A 22905-nucleotide genomic window follows, 5' to 3' on the forward strand; every position below is an offset into this window, starting at 1 on the left:
CAGAGCTGTGGGTTCACCCTCTTTGTTCCAAAACGGGCAAAGGGCTCTAGGAAAGACCACCCTGGTCTCCTTGGGACCACATCATGGTTTCCACCCTTTGCGCTCAGCAGAGGCGGGAGGCTTCTGGCACAACTGCCATTTGGCTCATTTGTTTGCCAGAACAGAAACTTTCTCAAGCACACTCAAGTAAGGGGGGCTTGGGGGTGAGTTTGATGGTGCCCCAAGTGGAGTGATGTGGAGCTTCCCACAGATATCTAATAGATGTATCTAAGACAGGAGCCAGATGGGGTCAAGCCTTCCGGGGGCCATGCAGCAGGGAGGACAGCAGGTGGCTCTGGAGCCTGTCTGGCTGGCTCTAAAGACCCTGCAGTGGCATTGGCCACCTTCATCCCAGGCCCTCCAGGTGCCTTGGCAAGCTCTGGGCCTGCTCCATCCCATCCTGCCACCAGCTTCTTCCCTGACTCCCTCTTGCATTTTGCTATTCGTGCCCTGTCTGGCTTACTCCACATCACCAGGAGAAAGGCACATTCAACAGAGCAGCGTGCAAATAGCAATAGATGTAAAACAATACTGTATCCGGCCATACCCAGTGGAGTGAGGCTGCTCTCATTGCCATGAGAGAGAAGACAAGTGGCCCTAGCCCGCGTCCATACAGGGCCTGAGGGCCTGGGTCACCAGCTCGGCAGATGGCCTCTCCCAACCCTCCTCCAGTCAGTGTGGAGAGGGAGGGGATGGCAAGAGCGCAGGGTCACATGGCATACATCCTGGGATCCTGGGCTCAGCCCTTTATCAGGGGGCAGTTCCTGTAGGAGGGTGGCAGGCGGAAGGCACCATGAAACTCCCCACAGTCCGCAGCCTGGGCCCTGATTCCCACTCTCTCCCTCAACAGTGGAACTTACTGGGCAGCTGTGTCTTTGCTAGTCTCATGGATGAGCTTTGAGGAGGAAGCTTGGTTCTTGAGACTGTTGCCCTGGGTTACAGCTGAGTAGATGTGAACTGCGGCACATCTGGGGCCTTGCTTCCCTCTCCTGTATGTCTCCTGGGCCTAGCAAGCACCTGGCACACAGGAGATGCCAAGTAAGTGTTCAGGAATTTTTTTTTTTTTTTGAGACGGAGTCTCACTCTGTCACCCCGGCTGGAGTGCAGTTGCGCGATGTCGGCTCACTGCAACCTCCGCCTCCCGGGTTCAAGTGATTCTCCTGACTCAGTCTCCCAAGTAGCTGGGGTTGCAGGCACCCACCACCATGCGGGGCTAAGTTTTGTATTTTTAGTAGAGATAGGGTTTTGCAATGTTGGCCAGGCTGGTCTCGAACTCCTGACTTCAAGTGATCTGCCCGCCTTGGCCTCCCAAACTGCTGGGATTACAGGTGGGAGCCGCCATGCCCAGCCAAGTGTTTGGAAATTTTATGCCTGACCCCACTATGGTTCTACTTTTGTTTGTCTGAAGGGAGACAAATCAAAAGGGAGATTTAAGAGATGAATTTTCCTTGTAATTCACTCCCAAGTCCTTTCCAACTCTCAGCAGCTCCTGTTCAACATTTCTTCCTGGTTCCTGAAACCCTAAGTTCTTGACCTGGGCCTCAGATGATGCCAGTGCATGGATTAGTATAAAGATGGTGGAGGGGGCTGGGCATGGTGGCTCACATCTGTAATCCCAGCACCTTGGGAAGCTGAAGCAGATCACTTGAGCCCAGGAATTTGAGACCAGCCTGGGCAACACAGAGAGACCCTGTCTCATAAAAAATACAAACAAAAGATGGTGAAGGGGACCCTCTTTCCTCCCAATCTTGGCCTGGTAAAATCAAAGAAGGCGGCAGACAAACTGTGAACCCAAATGAACTTGAAACCTAATAGGGTTTGGCTACTGCATGGAATTAGACTATTTTTAGATGAACGATTTAAATATTGTCCCCACCTGTTTTGCATTCATATTTTACTACTTCCCTGAAATTTCCATTTATCAATATTCTGTCTCATTTAATTCCAAACTGCTGTTAAAGGTTGATATGAACATGTGGTCTGCCCTCTGAGTTATTGCGGGACCAACTGCTGACCCATCGGCCGACTCTCTTGCTATTGATAGGTGTCAGAGTGCAGTTTTAGCTTGCTAATCAACTTCGCTAAACTTGCTGTTTTGTATAACTGTACTCTGTACTAAGCCCATTTGTTGAATTAAGGTGGGTATGTTGATGCAACATAAATGCCTTTTGAATAAATAAATAAATAAATGAATAAGACAATGGTGAAGTAGCTATACTTCAGGCCCCCAGTGGTACTTTGCCGCTCTGCATTCCCTGCCCTCCTCTGGTGGCCTCTTCTCTTGGACACCAGTGTCCTCATGGTGCCGCCGGATACCTTTAGCTCTCCCCGTTGGCACAGCATCCAGGCCTGACCTCCAGGATTCTATTTTCAAACAGGATTCTGAGAGAATGAAATGTTTATCCTAAAAGGAAGGAGGAAGAAATGCTGTACTGCCAGACATTGGCAAACTGGTCAGAGGACAATTTTTTCTTGGCAGGGGGTTGGGTGTGCATGTGTGTATGTGCGTGCATGTGCAAAGAAAGCTTTCTGGGATTCCAGCTCTGTGAGGCTGGCCCTGGATGTCTGAAACCCAAATCCTAGCTAGGGGAAGCAATGACACTTCTCATCCAAACCTTTATCCGAATGAGCTAAGCAAAGGGAAAAATACATTTCCAGATGAGGAAATCTGAGACCTGGAGAGCTGTCCCTCATGGAGCCTGAGTAAAAGAACCAAAAGATGCCAAGTCACTGGATTCCAATTTAGATGACAGAACATGCCTGTAAAGCTTAAAAACATATGTTCTAGAACTTACATGCCCACACGAGGACTGTCCTATAGTGGAGAAAGATCACTTGTTTCAGTGATTCTATAAAAAAATTTTTTTTAACAAAAAAACCACCACCTACAATTGAGAATTGGCTCCAAGTCAATTTGGAAGACACAGGAGAAAAGTATTCTCTTACATTTTCACTGAAAAAAAAAGGAGGGGGGATTCCTCAGCTTCGTGATGGACCTTAGTCACTACTTTTTGCAGCAAATAACTTTTTAAAAATAGCTTTCTCAAGGTAGAATTGACCTACAATGAACTGCACATATGTAAGTGTACAGTTTGATGAGTTTTGACACATGTATTCATTCATGCAACCATCACCACAATCAAGATAAGAAACATGTCCAACACCTTTCAAAGCTTTCTTGTGACCCTTCTGTATTCCATCCCTCCTGCTCCATGACCCCACCTCCCTGTCCCAGGCAACCACATATCTGCTTGCAGGAAATGACATTGCATCTCTTCTGAAAATCAAAATTTTCCTAAAAGGATGAGAATTTTCTAGCTCTTGGGATACGGTTATGAAGGGAAGTCCCCTTCAGAAGCCCTGAGTAATTCTTAGAAGTGACGTCACTGTAGGAGGAAATGCCTAGCCTCCAAGGAGGGGATATTGAGATATGTAAATCCTGGTATTTTTTTTTTTAAGAATTAATGACATTTCATATCTTATCTTGTATTTTGTGATATTCTGTAGTTGGAATCTACTAACCCAAATTCATTGGCCAGTTCTGCAACTACTGTGTTAAAGCCAACATCTGTCTTCTATGAGAGAACAACTCCCTTTTCCCCTACTCTTGTTTCTTGTGCCCAATATCTAACCCCCCTCGGCTGGTGTCAATCCTGTCTTCACAGTAGCCGTCAGTTTCAACCCACTCTTTCCTGTCTTCTGTCAGTCCCTCTGGGCGGGCCCAGGGAATTTCTCAGCTGGATTACCATGGATCTGTCAGCCTCTTCACTGATTCACCTGCTTCCACGCTCTCCCTCTTTGCATCCCTTGTGTATCAAGGAAATCTTTATAAAAGGCGAGTCTGATCAGTTTATTTTTCTGCTGTAAATTAAAATTTATGATTTTATGTGTGCTCCTGTCTTCCTCTCTAGAGCCTCCCCATGACAGTACCACACCCCAGCCCACTTCTTTCATTTCAACTAGGAAGGATTTTAATAGTGTTACAGAGAGCATTTTAATAATGTACAGAGAGTACAGTGACACCCACATTTCTGCCCAATTCTATCATCATTTCTTTCTTTTTTTTTTTGAGAGAGTGTCTTACTCTGTCGCCCAGGCTGGAGTGCAGTCTCATTGCAACCTCTACCTCCTGGGTTCAAACAATTCTTGTACCTCAGCCTCCCAGGTAGCTGGGATTACAGGCATATGCCACCTCGTCTGGCTAATTTTCATACTCTTAGTAGAGACAGGGTTTTACCATATTGGCCAGGCTGGTCTTGAACTCCTGGCCTCAAGTGATCTGCCCGCCTCGGCCTCCCAAAATGCTGGGATTATGGGCATGAGCAACTATGCCCAACCTTCTGCTTCTACTTTTTGCTTGCTTCTATCCTCATTTCTTGATACTCACCTCCCAACCAGACCAAACAGCTAGAGGATCCCTGAATGCACCATCCTCTCTACCTCTGTGCCTTTATGCCTGCTATTTCCTCTGCCTGAAATTATCCTTCTTCCTATTCCGGAAGACTTGCATGTTGTACCTCCCTTCTTTGCAGCATTCTTACTGCAATCGTAGCCTGACCAGCATGGACAGTCATTTTTTGATTTGTCACTAATATCAGGTGGGCAGGGATCATCTGTATCTTTCAGCACAGAATCCTTAGTACATGTGCTTGCTCATGGAACGAAACAGCGCAATGTCTTCTCCCTAAATCAGTGTCTGATAACGTCTAGGGGCCAGGCGCCGTGGCTCATGCCTGTAATCCCAACACTTTGGGAGGCCGAGGCAGGTGGATCACCTAAGGTCAGGAGTTAGAGACCAGCTTGGCCAACATGGTGAAGCCCCATCTCTACTAAAAATACAAAAAATTAGCCAGGCATTGTGGCAGGTGCCTGTAATCCCAGCTACTCGGGAGGTTGAGGCAGGAGAATTGCTTGAACCCAGGAGGCAGAGGTTGTAGTGAGCTGATATCGTGCCATTGCACTCCAGCCTGGGCAACTAGAGTGAAACTCCGTCTCAAAATTAAAACAAACAAACAAACAACAAACGAAAAAAACTAACCTCTAGGACAGTGTCATCGGCAAGGTGGAGTTGACGAGTCAGAAATCACTGGTACTTGGTGGAAGTTATTTGTAGCCTGACACAATGCTGTTTTTCCCCAGCCAGGAGCTCTCTTCTCCCAGACTGTGAGCTGCCTCATGCCCTTACTTTCTTCAGACGTCTGTTTCTTGATTCACAAGCCTTCTTTGACTACTCCATATGAAATAGTAACCACCCATCCTCAGCAACCCCTATTTTCCTCTAGCCTGCCTTTCCCCACTCCTTCGACTTTATTGCCATCTGACCTACTATGTGCTTATTTGCTTATTTGTTTACTGTCTGCTTATTTGTTACTATTAGAGTATAAGCTCCCTAAGGGCAGGGATTTTTCTGTTTTGTTCCCTGCTGCATCCTTAGTGCCTGATACATTATGTGTATGTGTTCAACGAACAAATGTGCCCAGAGAACAGTGCATGCCACCAAAGGACAAGACTATGCATTTTGGTTTCCCAGGGTTTATTCTCCATATGATAAAACTCATTAAGTAGTCGCTTATAGACAGAAACCGGTCACAGGAATGGTTTAGGGAGTTCCAAGAATGAAAATAGCTTCTCTCAGCCTCAAGCAATATAAAAAATATATTTTAAAAAAAGGTTATCACCCTGTCTCGAAAAACCAATAATGTATGTGAAGAAAAAAGATCAGAGCAAACAAAGAAAAGGAAAAGGAGAGGGGCTGGGTGTGGTGGCTCACACCTATAATCCCAGCGCTTTGGGAGGCCGAGGTGGTTAGATCATGAAGTCAGGAGATGGAGACCATCCTGGCTAACACGGTGAAACCCCGTCTCTACTAAAAATACAAAAAAAAAAAAAAATTAGCTGGGTGTGGTGGCAGGCACCTGTAGTCCTAGCTACTCGGGAGGCTAAGGCAGGAGAATGGTGTGAACCTGGGAGCTTGCAGTGAGCTGAGATCGCTCCACTGCACTCCAGCCTAGGCAACAGTGTGAGACTCTGTCTCAAAGAAAAAAAAAAAAAAGAAGAGGAGAGACGGAGAGAGAGACAGAGAGAAAGATGCTCAACCACACCACACCAACCTTTTGATGCTACCAGTAGATCTTTGGTGTTTGTTCTAAATTCTGTAAAACCAAATTTACTGAGCTATAAGAAAAAGCAAATGGCAATAGACAAGCTAAATGCTGTGCTTTCATATTAAGAAGCAAGCCCAAGGGCTATTATGTATGATTTCACTAAGATTCAACCCAGTCTCACAAGAGAGTTGGGCAGGTGATTTACGGGCTGAGGTCTTGGCTTGAACCCTCAATTAGCCTTAGGGCCTAGGGCAAGCCACTTTCCCCTTCTGAGCCTCAGCTTCTGCCAGCAAGATAGTGAGGGAGTTGGTGAAAACCAATTTCCAAGGTCTCTTCCACCCATAATGTTCTATGACTCTGTATCTTGACAAGGGTTTTCAATTTGTCCTCATTAATGAAGAGATTCAATTAACCAGGACGTTAAATTCCCTGAGTGTTCTGGTTAATTGGATCTTTACTAAAATAGCTTCTAAATCTTGTTTACTACATTAAAAAAAAAAAGCATTTTTGCATTAATTTCTACCTGCAGGGAATATAAAAGCATTGAACTGTAACAGCTGGGAGTTTCTCCAGAAGTTATTCCTTAAAGCAGAGTTTTCAAAACATTTTGACAGTGATCGCTGTTTAAAAAAAAAAAAAAAAAGCAAACTTTTTACATCACACACACACACACATGGTATCAAAGGTTTGTGAAATAATATTTAACTTTACCATATGATACAGTGTTGGTATTTTATATTCTATTCAGAAAAGCTATTCAGTCCACAAGTTGATTTCATGATCCAGGGTTTGAAAAGCACAGCCCTACAGTTCCACAGGAGTCCATCTGCCCCTCATGGACCTCTTTGCATGTCTGCTGGGGGTAAAAAATGCCCAAGACATCCCAGGGCTGTCATGTGGATATCTGAGGACATTCTAGTTACTTTATTGGTTTCACGTTCTGATTCACACTCTTTGAAATGTCTTCGGTATTGCCTGAGAAGTGCTCCTAAGCAGCACAGTGGAGAGAAAAGAGCACTAGACAAGAGTTTCTGACTTCTAGTCTGGGTTCTGTTACTATATGGCTGTGTGACTTTGGATAATTCACTTAACCTCTCTGAGCCTTAGCTACCTTCAAACATGGGAATGAATGACATATCCAGGTGCCCCTCTCTTGTACACTCTGTGATCAGGTGACCCAAGAATAATTGCTGTTTTCTTCTAGGGATGGGGAAGAGGAGGAACTGCTGATCTGTTCTGTCCTATATAGGCGTGATGATAGGGACTGGAATTGTGCTTTGTGTCCACTTTAGGTGGGACTGGGACAGATGAAATGCCCATAAAGGGCTTTTGATTTCTGTGGCAAAATGGTTTTAAAGCTCCACCCAGTTTTAAAGAATTATTTCTGGACTAAGTATTCCTTGGGAGAGTCCTGCTGTTTCTCAGAGCTTCTCATGTACTCCTTTTTCTTGTATGAGGTAGATCCCTAGCTGTCCCTGCTGGTGTTAACAATTCTTCCTGGAGTTGTGTGCCGTTTGGCTGTTTTCCCGTCCTTACATGTGGATGTGGTGAAATAGCCTTCCCAGTGGTGTAAAGTGACATGGAGTGATGGACCACAGTGGGAACCCCTGGAAAGAGGACCTGGGAAGACCCGAGCCGAGATCAGAGTTCAGGCATGGGTGGTCGTGTGGTGCACGCCAAGCAGAACTGTCCAGCTGATACCTGAGCTGCGGCAGGAAAGATGGGAACGCCCTACAATATGGCAACCTCAGATCTCCTATTTGCTTGCGAGTTTTTGTTTGGTTTGGTTTTGGTTTCAGTTTGGTATTTGCAGTAACACCAATCTGAAGAATTAGCAACATTCTTCAAAAATGTTCGTAATAACCAGCTTTGCAGTCCAAAGGGCAGCCTTGATTCCAGCTTTCTGCAGCTCACTAAGCCTAAAGTTGGGTGTATTATTCATTTTCTTTCCAGATGTGAAACAACCATTTCAACCAGCTTGGACAAAAGAGAGAAGCCAAGATGGGGCTGAGAAACCAATGCAGGCAGGCCCAGGGACCCAGGAGTCAGGGACCAGGTGCTACCAGATGCTTGCTCCGACTCGTGTTGCTGCTGTCTTCTCTGTGCCTCAACTCTGTCCTCTGTCACTGCAGGCAGCTTCCTCCCAAGGTGGTAAGTAGGGCTGCTGCCAGCCCTGGTGAATGACATCTTAGCTTTTACACTGGAGATACACTGACCGCCTTTCTTGGTTCCAGGATGAAAAAGTCTGGGGAGGACTTTGACTCTTACCCATCCCCTGGAAAAATCAACTGGGGAGGTGGAATTCATGGAAGAACATGGCAGCTCCTGAGGCAGATGTTTGGGTTGGAAAGAACACACCATTCATTCATTCATGTGGCACTTTTTTTTTTTTTTTGACGGAGTTTCACTCTGTCACCCAGGCTGGAGTGCGGTGGCGCGATCTCAGCTCACTCATGCAGCACATTTTTACTGAGCAAAACTGAGAGGCTGAGTGAGGGACCAAAGTCTTCACTGATGAGGGACAGGGTCCCCAGAGATTGGCAGATGAAGGTGAAGAGAAAAGGTAGAGGACACCAAGGGCCCTGCCAAGCAGCAGAAGAAGGAGGAATTGAGGAGCTTCTTCTGGAATGAAATCAGTTGCATTTTTTTATTTTTTATTTTTTGAGACAGGATATTTCTCTGTTCTCCAGGCTGGAGTGCAGTGGTTGATCTCGGCTCACTGGTGACCAACCTTTGGCTCCTGGCTCAAGTGGTCTTCCTGCCTCAGCCTCCTGAGGAGTTGGTATTACAGGCACGTACCACCATGCCTGGCTGATTTTTGTATTTTTAGTAGAGATGGGGTTTCACCATGTTGTCCAGGCTGATCTTGAACTCCTGAACTCAAGTAATCAGCCCGCCTCGGCCTCCCAAAGTGCTGGGATTTTAGGCGTGAGCTACCGGGCCCGGCCCACTTGCTCCTTTGAAAGGAAGTCCTGCTATGAAAGAAAGTAGCAGTTGAACTAAATGGTGAAGTGAATGATGTAGCTGCTTTACATCCTGGCTCAAGCTCCTGACCTTGTTGTAAAACAATAAAAGTTTGGGCACCAGCAGTGAGTCTGCCAGCTACACTGTGAGTAGCTGTGCCCGAGGGGAATTCTTGCACATACTCTATGCGAGATGTGTACAAGAATGTGCATAGTAGCATTGTCTATAATAGCTAAAAAAGGAAACAACCCAGATATTCATAAGTAATAGAATAAAGAAGAAATTTTGGCATAATGAAATCCCATATAGCAAAGAAACCAAATAAACTACAGCTACACCCATCGACATGAACAAATTTCAAAAATACTGTTGAGCAAAGACAGCATGTTAAGAAGGTTACAATTAGCATGGCTTTGTCACATGAAATTCACAAAAGGCACCACTAAGCAGTATATTGGTTAGGGATCCACAACAAATGGATTAAAACTATAAAGGAAAGCCAGGGAATGAGTAACACCTGTGTCAGGTCAGTGGCTTGCCCCAGGGTTTGGGAAGGGAGAGCAAGACAATTGGGAAGGGTGGGCATGGAGTGAGCTTCATGGTATTGGCAATGTTCAATTCCTTAAGCTGGGTGGTGTGGATATGGGTATCTGGTTTTTATTATTATTCTTTAAGCTGGACATATACGTTATGCACATTCTTTTGTAATGCGATCTATTTCACAATGAAAAAAAAAATTGTAAAGCAGATATAGCCAAAACCAAAGCTCCTCCACACCCCAATAAAAGGTAGAGTTTGATGTGGTTGAAGAGTCTGAGCCTCAATGGAATGAGGACTTTTCCAGATGTGGTGCTGTACTGGCTGGAATAGCATCTGGGAGAAAGGAGGATGGCAAAGCAACCCACACTGCCCCCTGGCCAGGGCATCGGCAGCTGGACTGAGGGGTGCCCTGGTATCCCCGGGACCTCCTCTTCCTATGGCTCTGGGACCGCTGTGTGCCCACTCTATGCCCCTTTCTTCCTGCACCACAATCCTCAGGGGTTGGCTGGCTTTTCGGAGTCGCCACCAGGTACTTTATTTCTCACAGCTTTCGCATGGCTGCCTGCTGAGTAGGAGGCAATTATCCTAACTTCTCATGTTTTTGACCCCCAAAGCAAGTGCCCCAGCCCATTTGGAGTTAAAAATGTGAAAGCATTTTGGACCACATCCAAAATCTGGTCACTCACCATGTGATTACCTTTTTAGGGAAGGTTTATCATTTGCCTGCTGAAGTTTACTTTAAATTCTGAATGTTTTGCAAACACATTCTTTGTTGACAGCTCTAGCTGGAAATGTTTCAGCTCACCGTGTTCTGGGTAAAAAACATTGTCAAGTCTTTTTTTAACCCCTCACGTTAGATGGTTTTTCTTGGCCTGCATTTCAGTGTCCATTAACCTTAGTGTCGTAAGATCTTGGAGTTAGAAGGAAACTTGGAAGCCACCCATCCAACTTCCCACCCAGTGGGAGAATAGTTCTGAAGCTTGCCTGATCGCCAGCCTCAGATAGCTTGCTTTTTAAGGGCATTGCTGTACAGACACAGAGTACCATAGTTTACCAATTCCCCATAACATTTTGCATACATTTTCATGAATCTTGCAGAATCAGAAAGCAGTGTGAGCAATTCCAAGTTTGTTAATTAAATTAAAATGAGCACAGACTCTTACAAAACAGGTTTTAGAGTTACAGGAGGCCTTACATGGTCAAAGACATTTTTCACCTACTTAAAATAATCCTATCCTGGTTAGCAGGGACAGAGAGACGAGGGAGTTGGACACATCACATGCTTGGAAGGAGAAGCAGAGAAAGATTGCTTGGCAGTCCTGTGTGTACATTTTCTTCTGTCCCTTTGTTATTACTTTCTTGCCTCCTTAAAAGAACAGAGATGGCCAGGCGCGGTGGCTCACACCTGTAATCCCTGCATTTTGGGAGGCCGAGGTGGGCGGATCACGAGGCCAGGAGTTCGAGACCAGCCTGACCAACATGGTGAAACTCCGTCTCTACTAAAAATACAAAAATTAGCCAGGTCTGGTGGTGGGCGCCTGTAATCCCAGCTACTCAGGAGACTGAGGCAGGAGAATCACTTGAACCTGGGAGGTGGAGGTTGCAGTGAGCTGAGATCACACCACTGCACTCCAGCCTGGGCAACAGAGTGAGACTTGGTCTCAAAAACAAACAAACAAACAAACAAAAAACAAAAAACAAAACAAAACAAAAAAAGAACAAATGGTATATAAATGAAGAATATAGACATTGCCCTGCTGAAGGGCGCTGGACTGGCCTGTCATCCTCCCACTGCCACCCTCTGTCTTTCCACCTAATGGTAACTGGATGCCTTGTCCCATTAGTTTGGGCCCACCCCAGTTTCTGAGCCCACCGAGAGATAGTGCAATGTGTGTTAATAGTTGCCCCTTCCACCTGTCTCCCCACCTTTTGTTCTGCTCCAGTAGAGGGAGCCAAGCGGTGATACCAGCTGCCATGGTGGTTAAGTGAGCTTGAGCCTTGAGCGACGCTGGGACCTTGGTGGCACAGGCCCCTCAGGGTAAGGGGAGGAAGCTGGCCTGGGAAAGACTGAAGTTAACCCATCAGAACAGCAGGGTTGTTCTGTGCCTAACCCCTCTCTCATGCAAGCTGAGGAGAGTTTCTGGGCTAAAGAAGGAAGCTGAAGATTTTTTTTTTTTTAAGTTAGGGGTAGGAAGCTCAAGCAGGGGTGAGGAGAGAACAATGCAAGGTGCTGACCCAGCCTGGACACACAGGTGCAAGGTCCAGGGGGCGTGTGAAGTTCAGGTAAGCTTAAGTAATGGTTGTGAGAAGGCCTAGTTGGTGGCACAGGGCCTGGTGGACCCTTCACAGCATGATACCCCAGTCAGAGCCTGTGCAGAGAGACAGGCAAGAAGTGGCAGGATGTCGGGGCCACAAGCGGAAGCTCAGGGCAGGCCAGCATGCCCTGCAGGCCACCAGGGGCAGGAGCCTCCTTCAAGGTTCTGATCCCGCTGTGTGGTCCCTCCCCAGACACCCAGATCTCCCCCAGCACGCTGAGCACCTAGAGACTGGTCCAGGACTGATGCACTCACAGATCTGCCTGGGTCCCGTCTCGAAGGGGCCAAGGAGACTGGGACTGACTGCCTGAACTGCTGGGCCCCAAGTTCCGTCAATTCAAATCAACAAATACTGGACTGTGTATCTCTGGGTGAGGGAGTTGGGGTAGGATAAAGATAAGGGGCTGGGTGGCCAACTAGGAGGGAGATTAGGAAATGCCGATAATGTCATATCATATGAATTATACAGCAGATTACACAGCCAGAGCAGATTACACAGCCAGAGGACACTGCTTCGTTAGTCCATACAGGCATCTATTTACATGGGGCATTTACATGGGAGAAGGAGAGGGGGAAGACAACATAGGAAGAGAGGAAGCGGGGGAAGAATTTTGCATAGAAAAAATGCAGTGCCAATCCCTGACCTTGTCTTCCAGTCCAGTGGCAGGTGGCAGCAGGGAAGGACTAAAGGAGCCATTTCTGCAGGGCGTCAGGGAGACAGAGGCCACAGCTATCTGCTTAGGTTCCAAAGTAACTTCAGGGATACTGAGTGGAGGAGAGGGTCATTGTCCTCACCCCGCTGTGCAGCAAAGCATCTCTGTGAGTGTGAGGGCAGCAGAGGTGTAACTCCATGTTGGCACCTACACCGCTGGTGTAGTGGAAGCAGCACCCTTGGCATGCACACAGGTGTATCCCCAGAGGGCAGCCTGAGAGCGCAGCACAGAGCATCCGCAGGACTTGAGTGGGATCGGAGGTCAGGAACCAGTGACGTTCTGGACACACCCGTTATTTTCAACTGGTTGGTACCAGGTTGGGCCAGTAGGACCTGGAAATACTCCAGTTGTGGAAGTTAACAGAGTGTCCTCTCTAGGCGCTTTAATTGCCACCTTCATAACAGCCTTGAAAAATTCCACCCGCCCCCCAACCTTTTAAATTTCTTTTCTTTTCTTTTTTTTCTTTTGAGACGGAGTCTCACTCTGTTGCCCAGGCTGAAGTGCAGTGGTGCAATCTCAGCTCACTGCAGCCTCCACTTCCCAGGTCCAAGCGATTCACCTGTCTCAGCCTCCCGAGTAGCTGGGACTACAGGCACATGCCACCATGCCTGGCTAATTTTTATATTTTTAGTAGAGATGGAGTTTCACTATGTTGTCCGGGCTGGTCTCGAACTCCTGGCCTTAAGTGATCCGTCCATCCCGGCCTCCCAAAGTGCTAGGATTACAGGCATGAACCACCGCACCCGGTCCCTACCTTTTAAATGTCATAGAACTTTTCTGAATCTGCAATTACCTTGTTTTTTTCCTTTAGTCCAAGGGTCAGCCAATTAAAAAAAATTTTTTTTCTGTAAAGAGCCAGATAGTAAGTACTTTTGGCCTTGGGGGCCATATGGTCTCTGTTACAACTGCTCAGCTCTGCCACTGTGGTCTGGAAGCAGCCATTGACAATGCATAGACTAACGAATGTGACTGTATTCAAATAACAGATGATTTATGGACTCTGACACTGGAATTTTATATACATTTTCACAAATTACAAAACATTCTTTTTGATTTTTTTTCACAAATCCAAAAATGTGAAAAACATTTTTAACTTGTTGGGTGCAGAGACAGTCCCTGGCCGTAGTTTACCAATCCCTGAGGGTCAGGAAGGGCTCATAGTTGTGTTGCTAGTGCCTAGCACAATGTCCGACATACAGTAGGTGCTCAGCAGATATTTGTTGGAGGTGTGAACTGCACTTTACATACAAGGAGACCACAGCTCAAGAGGTTAATCAGCTCTCTGAAATGTGGAGTTAGAACTCACACTTTCATGGTTTGCAATAGTTTGGAGAGTGAGGTGGTTGGCAGCTCTTCCAGCTCCAAGTCCTCCACTCCTTCTACCAAATCACAGCTTTGGCCTTCCCAGAAAAAAATATTGTCATATGGAATTTCACAGAATTGGGGGCCGGGCGTGGTGACTCATGCCTGTAATCCCAGCACTTTGGGAGGCCGAGGCAGGTGAATCTCTTGAGGTCAGGAGTTCGAGACCAGCCTGGCCAACATGGTGAAATCCCGTCTCTACTAAAAATACAAAATTTAGCCAGGCGTGGGGGTGTGCACCTGTAATCCCAGGTACTTGTGAGGCTGAGGCAGGAGAATTGCTTGAACCCATGAGGCGGAGGTTGCAGTAAGCTGAGATCACGCCACTGCACTCCAGCCTGGGCAACAGAGCCAGACTCCGTCTCAAAAAAAAAAAAAAAAAAAAAAAAAAAAAAGAATTGGGGATTGAGAACTGCTTTTGAGCAATAAATCAACCAGTGAGGTAGACTCTTGTGGTATCACCTTTCAACATGGTCAAGCTATGGAAACGTGATTTTAATTTCTCAGGTTTTTTTTTCGTTTGTTTGTTTTTGTTTTTGTTTTTAATCTGCCAGATGGAGACCATGCCATTGCTAGTCTACCTTGAAAGACAGATGTGAAGAATGAAGTCAGGGGCTTTGCAGGTATTAAAAAGTTTCCATGAGGGCTGAATCATATGCATATTGTTCATTTGAGCATTTTCTTTATAATCAAAAGTTGTTTGTTTTTAAAAAAACAACCACCAATGGTTTTGTGTGAGCTAGGGGCTACATAAGACCTAAAAAATTCCTGCTTTTGGTAAAAGCAAAAATTAGATCTACTCTAGAAGGCAATCTGACCTTAAAAACATCCAGGTCCCTGGTTGGAAAAACAGGTTTTTTTTCAAAGTCAGTCCTTGCAAGTCTGTATCTCCACCTTCATTTCTGTCAACTCCTACACTTGGTTTCAGCTTAAGTCTCTGTTGGTTGCTACGCCTTTTTTTCCCATCTCCCATGACTCACTCCCAGGCTGTGTTCTCACTTGGCCTCAAGCCTGCTCTGCTCCTCAGGCGGTGAGGTTGACCACAAACCATATAGCATTCTAGGAGGTGAATATGTGAACTCCTCTGGAATCTGCACCTGTGTTTCTTCCTCAGCTTTAAGTTTCAATGGCTTCCTACACTGAAGCCTCTCTTGGGGCCTTGGCCGTCAGCTAGGCACCACCATGATGCCTCCTAACAGGCCCTTGGGTGCTGTTCTGACAAGCAACAGAACTGGAGACTGAGGTGAGGCGCTCTCGCCCCCGCACTTCCCACTGTTCCAGAAGTTTGCCCAGCCCAAGGGTGTGGTGTGGCAGGTGCTGGGCAGTGGATGACACTCCCTTCGGAAAGCCTCATATCTGATGTGTTTTGATTGTTCTGATCCTAGGAAGCATAGTTAATATCAACACATTCTTCCCCCTCCCCCTGGCCATGCCCTGGCTCCAATTTTTTTTTTTTTTTATTTTTAATTTTTGAGACAGAGTCTCACTCTGTCACCAGGCTGGAGTGTAGTGGTGCAATCTCGGCTCACTGCAACCTCTGCCTCCTAGGTTCAAGCGATTCTCCTGCCTCAGCCTCCTGAATAGCTGGGACTACAGGCACGCACCACCATGCCTGGCTAATTTTTGTCAGCCTCCCAAAGTGCTGGGATTATAGGTATGAGCCACTGCTCCCGGCCCCAATTTTTAAAAAGTAATATACACTCAGTGTGGAAAGTTTGAAAATATCAATAAGCAAAATGCAAATAAAACCCACCTCTAGAAATAAACACTATTAGACATTTTAGAATATATCCTTTGAGTCATTTTATATTCATAATTTTCTAAATATATTGCATCATGTTGCAATGCTGCTTTGCCACCTGGTTTATGTTTTTACTTAATACATTATGAGCACATTCCCATGTCATGAAGTATCTTTTTATAATTTTTTTATTGCTATACTGGGTTCTATGATAAGTGTGAGCACAGTGTATTTAATAAACACCGCTTGTTGGATATTTAGCTTGTTTCTGGTTTTCCATGCCAAGATAAACATCCTTAATTATAAATTAATTATAAATGCTTTTATGCATCTCTTGCTGCTTCCTCAGGATACATTTCTAGAAGTGGAGTTAATTAGGTCAAAGGCTCTGCACATTTTTAAAGGTCATATTGCCTTCCAGAGATGATCCAATTTTTGCTTCTACCAATAGTGCAAAATGTCCCTGTTCCCCAACACTTGCCAACATATTATTGCATATTAATAAGAGGGAGTCTCACTCTGTCACCTAGGCTAGAGTGCAGTGGCTTGATCTCAGCTCACTGCAACCTCCGCCTACCAGTTCAAGCGATTCTCCTACCTCAGCCCCCCAAGTAGCTGGGATTACAGGTGCACATCACCATGCCTGGCTAATTTTTGTATTTTTAGTTGAGACAGGGTCTCGCCATGTTGGCCAAGCTGGTCTTGAACTCCTGACCTCAAATGATCCATCCATCTCAGCCGTGATTACAGGGTGTGAGCCACCATGCCCGGCCAGTATGTTTAATAACTTTTGATTGGTAAAAAACATTACTGTTTGAAAGCTGATGAGTGAGGCTGAATTTTTCAATGTGTTTTTTAGCCATTTGTATTTCTTTTGTGATTTATCCTTTGTGAGCATAATTATTTGCTTCTTCCTTCCTCAAATGTATTTATTGTTAGATAGCCTCAGTTTCAAATTTTGACTCTACCAATAACTAGCTTTGTGACCTTGGAAAAATCACGCCATTGAACCTCAGTTTTATGATCAATGAATTAGAATAATAATCCCTATTGAATAGAGTTGCTCTCAGGGTTTAATGAGATAGCATATGTAAAGCAATTTCCACTATCTCTGGCACACGGGAGGTGTTCAGTAAATGCTAATTTTTCCCCTTCCCCTACCATGGGCAAGGTGCCCATGGAACACACAAATGTGAAAGATACTCTGTCTGTCTTCAGGGAACACACAATCCAATAGAGACCATAAAATATACACAAATATTTGACATAGGCTTTATAAGATGGGTAGCATTTTGACAAGGTGGGAAGAATTCCAGAGAGAGAGAGTGGCAGAGGTGCGTTTGGGGAGTGGCAAGTAGATTAAGTTGACCACAGTGGAGAGTTCATACAGATAATTCTAGATATATAGATTAGGACCTCTACCGTGAAGAGACTTTGAACACCAGGCTCATGAATTTGTGTTTTGCTCCCAAGGCAATGAAGAACTATTGAAAGTTTCTGAGTAGCAAAATAACATAATCACAAGTATATTGAGCACTAACTAATATGACAGAGACTGGAGTTGGGGAAATCAGCAATAAAAATTATAACTATGATCAAGTGGCTCACATCTGTAATCTCAATACTTTGGCAGCCTAAGGCAGGCAGTTCTAGATGAGCCTGGGCAACATGGCAAAACCCTGTCTCTACAGAAAAAGCGAACATTAGCCAGGTGTGGTGGCATGCACTTGTAGTTTCAGCTACTTCGGAGGCTGAGATGGGAGGATCGCTTGAGCCCAGGGGTCAAGGCTGCAGCGAGCTGCAATCATGCCACTGCACTCCAGCCTGGATGACAGAGTGAGACCCTGTCTCAAAAAAATAAATAGGCCGGTCACAGTGGCTTATTCCTGTAATCCCAGTACTTTGAGAGGCTGAGGCAGGTGAATCACTTGAAGTCAGGAATTCGAGACCAGCCTGGCCAACACGGTGAAATGCTGTCTGTACTAAAAATACAAAAATTAGCTGGGCGTGGTGGTGGGCACTTGTAATCCCAGCTACTTGGGAGGCTGAGGTAGGAGAATTGCTTGAACCTGGGAGGCAGAGGTTTCAGTGAGCCGAGATTGCGCCATTGCACTCCAGCCTGGGCAACAGAATGAGACCCTGTCTCAAAACATAAAATGAAATGAAATAAAATAAAATAAAAACCATGATTAAAATTATACCATGTATTAAGTATTGAATTCAAGAGACATTGTGAGAAAAGAATTAACAGTAGCTGGCACCTGCATGTGGTGGTGCACACCTGTAAGTCACAGTGACTTGGGAGGCTGAGGAGGGAGGATTTGTTGAGCCCAGGAGTTCGAGGCCAGCCTGGGCCACATAGAAAGATCCTTGTCTCAATAACAACAACAACAACAACAACAATAATAATACCTTGCAAGTGAGTGATGTGGAATCAGGGAGAGGTAGAGATCAGAGATGCGTATGAAGCCCAGTGATTGGGAGACTAACGCTAGAAGATTTTATCATTGTTTAAAAAACATGCTTAGGCTGAGTGTGGTGGCTTACGCCTATAGTCCCAGCACTTTGGGAGGCTGAGGCGGGTGCATCACCTGAGGTCAGGAGTTCAAGACCAGCCCGGCCAACGTAGCGAAACACTATGTCTACTAAAAATACAAAAATTAGCCAGTGATGGTGGCACGCACCTGTAGTCCCAGCTACTGCAGAGGCTGAGACAAGGGAATTGCTTGAACCCAGGAGGCAGAGGTTTCAGTGAGCCGAGATCATGCCACTGCACTCCAGCCCAGGTGACAGAGCGAGACTCCGTCAAACAGCAGCAACAACAACACATGCTTAAACAGTTTGTTTCAAAAATCTTCTCCCCTTCTCTATGGGTCCCTTAGGAAGGCGATATATCCCACCTCATGAAATCAGGCTTCACCACAAGATTGCTTTGACCAATGGGACGTGAGTAGAAGTTTGAAGAACCACAGACTGGTCCATCACCTTGTTTCTTATCCCTCTGACATAAGCAATGTCCCAGACTGGGGCTGTTCTGTTAGCCTGGCTTCCAGAATGAAGAGAGCTGATCTACATGGCATATGTAACATAAATAAACCTTTGTTATTACAAACCACTGAAACTTGGGACTTCTTTGTCACAGCAGATGAATTTAGCCTAACTATCCAATACAGGTATCTTGAGAAGAAACAGCAACAGGAGAAGAAGAAGAAACAGCAACAGCAACAGGACGAAGAGTTGTTTTGGGGGAAAAAAGGATGATCCAGGGTGAAATGTAATAATTCTGAGGTGGCCATTGAATACCTCAGGGGGTGTCAAATGGTTGACTTATAAATGATGAAATTGAGTCTCAGTGAGATCATTTGCCCATGGTCACACAGAAGCTGGAGATATAGATTTGGAAACTGTGTGTGCTGAGAGGGGATGGTCACTAAGAGCAACTTTGTAGAGAGAAGGATGGGGAGCAAGTAAGAGTCAAAGCTGGGTCTCTCAGAAAGTCAAGAGACAAGCCAGGATGGGCCATGACAGAGCAGGGGCAGACATGTCAAGAGAAGAAAACATGGGACAGGAGGTTCCCAAAACTGAGGAAAGGCCTTGGGGTGTGGCAATTACAAAGTCACTGGAGGCCTTTGGAAAAGCTATTTTTGTAGAATGCCAAGAGTGGCAGCCACATAGCAGATGGTTGAGGAGGGACAGTGGATTAAGAAAGTGAAGGTGCTTTTCTGAGAAGTTTCTCTGTCAAGGTGAAAAGTAAATAGAATATGTGAGCAGCAAGGTCCAGTGAAGAATTTTTATGTTGGACATCTGTGTATGTTTCTGGGCAAAGGGGAGAGAATGAGGAAAATGTGAGAGGCTGGAGACACTGGAGAGCCCTTGAGGATCACCGGCCGGGATGCGAGCAGGAGCTGCGGCATCAGGAGTCCTGGAGAATGATGTGGCCTGGACACTGGGCAGACTCTGCTCCTCAGAGCAAGAAGCAAAGGGGAATTGCTTGAAAGGCGAGTGATGTGTGGAAGAGGAAAGCAGGGCAGAGGGAAAACCTGGAGTGTGCCTAATGGCTTTGACTTTCCTGACAAAGTTGGAAGGGAGGCTGAGGATAGGAGGTCAGGAAAAGGTGAGGAAGGGGCTCCAGGAAGCTGCAGGAGATGAAATGTCTTGGGCAGCAGTCTCCAGTCCAACAGCAGAGGCAAACGGCATTGTGAGCAGAGCGAAGTAATCATTCAAAGCAAGAATGCATATGTAGTTAGGTTCTGTGGTTTTCTATGGCCATCTCTTCAGCCTGGGAGCAAAAACTAGAGAATGAGAGGCAGAGAGAGACCCCAGATCAGACATTTGCCTAAGACAAGGGACAAGAGTGAGGCACACATGAGTCTAGACATTGGAGCAAGGGGCTGCCCATGGCATGGGTAGCTGACAAGGATTTGAGCAGGGCCACAGGGGGTGAACAGAATGGAGACACTGAACTGCTTGCCGGGGATTGGAGGAGTCAGCAATGAGATGTGGCCTTGGTGGTCTGGGGCGGCTATGGAGAGAGGGAGATTTGTGAAGTTCTCTAGGAACAAGTTGCTATTTTATTTTATTTTACTATTTTTTTTTTTTGAGATGGAGTCTCACTCTGTTGCCCAGGCTGGAGTGCAATGGCATGATCTTGGCTCACTGCAACCTCTGCCTCCAGGGTTCAAGTGATTCTCCTGCCTCAGCCTCCTGAGTAGCTGGGATTACAGGCACCCACGACCATGCCTGGCTAATTTTTGTATTTTTAGTAGAGACGGGGTTTCACCATGTTGGCCAGGCTGGTCTCAAACTCCTGACCTCAAGTGATCCACCCGCCTTGGCCTCCCAAAGTGCTGGGATTACAGTCGTGAGCCTCCGCACCCGGCCACAAGTAACCGTTTTAAAGTATACAGTTCTTTGACATTGAGTGCATTGGTAACACTGTGCAACTACCACCTCTTTCTAGGGGTGAAGGGAACTTTATCCACCTAGAGCCAATATTATTTGAGAAGAGCTCTTAGGAGAGCCAAGGGTGAAGTATGAGGCCAGAGGGTGGACAGGAGTGGAGTGAAGCAGGTGACAGTAGGGTGGGAATCAGTTGGTCTGAGGTGCCAAGGTGGTCAGGGAATCAGGGGTGATGGAATCCCAGAGGAGAGAAGTGATATGGTTTGGCTCTGTGTCCCTACCCAAATGTCATCTGGAATTGTAATCCTCATGTGTCCGGGGAGGAACCTGGTGGGAGGTGATTGGATCATGGGGGCAGATTTCCCCCATGTTGTTCTAGTGATAGTGAGTGCTCACAAGATCGATGCTTTAAAAGTGTTTAGCAGTTCCCCACTTTGCTCTCTCTTTCTCTCTCCTGCCACTATGAGAAGAGGTGCCTTGCTTTCCCTTTGCCTTCCACCAGGATTGTAAGTTTCCTGAGGCCTTCCCAGCCATGCAGAACGGTGAGTCCATTAAACCTCTTTCCATTTTAAATTACCCAGTCTCAGGTTTTCTTTATAGCAGTGTGAATATATGGACTAATACAAGAAGTAAGGACAGAAAAGAATAGCTGCTGGAACTCACGGATATGTGGGGAGAAGGCCCACGTTTTCTAAGGGTGAAGCATACAGGCACCAGCACTGGAGCACTGAGGAACATGTGCATTACACACCCATGCCTAGAAGGTCAGGCTTTCCTCCAGCATTCCCAGCTTGGCAGCTGGTGACCAGCGGCCACCTTGTCCTCTCAGACCCACTTCCCAGCAGGCAGAAAGGGGATGTTCTCTCCCAGGACTCTCTCTTAAGAGGGAAGAAAATCTTTTCTGGAAGTCCAGGTGGACTTTTCCTTACAGTTCATTGGCCAGAACTGGGTCACATGCTTATTGCTAAACCAATCACTAGCAGAGGAAGATGGTATTTTCATGACTGGTTTAGACCAATTACCATTCAATCCCAGGCCCAGTCCATTGTCAGGTAAAAGAAACCCAGGTTCTGTTAGCCAGAGAGAAAAGGGGAATGGCTGTTGGGTGGACAAACCCCAGCTATGCAGCAGACCTCTGGCATCCCTCCCAGCTTTATTCAGTGGGTTGAAGTGTGATGGAAGGAAGAACAAGGTCAAGGACAGAGTTACAGAGTAAGTGAAACACAGCCCCTTCAGGAATTTATAACAGGGGAGATGGGACCAAAATGAAAATATACATGAGGACCTAGATAGTAAAGAATAGGAAAGCAGGCCAGGTGTGGTGGCTCACGCCTGTAATCCCAGCACTTTGGGAGGCTGAGGCGGGTGGATCACCTGAGGTCAGGAGTTCGAGACCAGCCTGGCCAACACAATGAAACCCCTTCTCTACTAAAGATACAAAAATTAGCCGGTTGTGGTGGCACATGCCTATAATCCCAGCTATTTGGGAGGCTGAGGCAGGAGAATGGCTTGAACCCAGGAGGCAGAGGTTGCAGTGAGCTGAGATTGCGCCACTGTACTCCAGCCTGGGCAACAGAGCAAGACTTTGTCTAAAAAAAAAAAAAAAAAAAAAAAAAGAATAGGAAAGCAGACACAACCGGTGGTAGAAGGCAGGAAAGTGCAGTGGAGTAAGTGTGGGCTGGGACTTTGAATACCCATTTTGACGTGTATTTAGCTATGTGACCATGGGCAAGTTTGCTAACCTTTCTGTGTCCATCTCTCTTGTGAAGTGGGGACTGTAAGATTTCACTATTAGAAATTAATGGGAAAACAATCCAGCAGTTCCTTGAGTGGTTAAATATAGAATTACCATGTAGCCCAGCAATTCTGCTCCTAGGTACCCAAGAGAAACAAAAACATGCATCCACAGAAACATTCACACAAAAACTTGTATACAAATGCTCATAGCAGCATTGTTCACAACAGCCAAAAGTGGAAGCAACCCAAATGTTCATCAGCTAACTAATGAATAAACAAAATGTGGTGTCTGTATACCATGGAATATTATTTGGCCACAAAAAGGAATGAAGTACTGTTACATGCTACAACATGGGTGAAACTTGCCAACATGAATGCTAAGTGAAAGAAGTCAGTCACAAAAGACTACATATTGTATGATTTGATTTATGTAAGATGTCCAGAATAGGCAAATCTCTAGAGACAGAAAGTAAATTAGTAGTTGGCTGGGG

General features: G+C 45.9%; 1 long non-coding RNA gene across 5 annotated transcripts in view; it reads left to right on the forward strand.

Annotated features, from left to right (window-relative positions):
* Positions 1-21253, forward strand: part of LOC104004947 (uncharacterized) — a 78567-nt gene extending 57314 nt beyond the window's left edge. For 3 of the 5 annotated variants that reach the window (XR_001715720.4, XR_001715721.4, XR_678051.4), the window contains exons 4-5: positions 8097-8294; positions 18661-21253. This is a non-coding gene — a long non-coding RNA (uncharacterized LOC104004947). Of the gene's footprint in view, positions 1-8096; positions 8295-8377; positions 14661-18660 lie in introns of all 5 variants that reach the window. The other 2 variants (XR_008546378.1, XR_678052.4) reach the window with 2 other exon arrangements.
* The last annotated feature ends 1652 nt before the right edge of the window (positions 21254-22905 follow it).

The sequence above is a fragment of the Pan troglodytes genome, chromosome 12, assembly GCF_028858775.2.
Source record: "Pan troglodytes isolate AG18354 chromosome 12, NHGRI_mPanTro3-v2.0_pri, whole genome shotgun sequence".
In the NCBI taxonomy this organism is placed as follows: Eukaryota; Metazoa; Chordata; class Mammalia; order Primates; family Hominidae; genus Pan; species Pan troglodytes.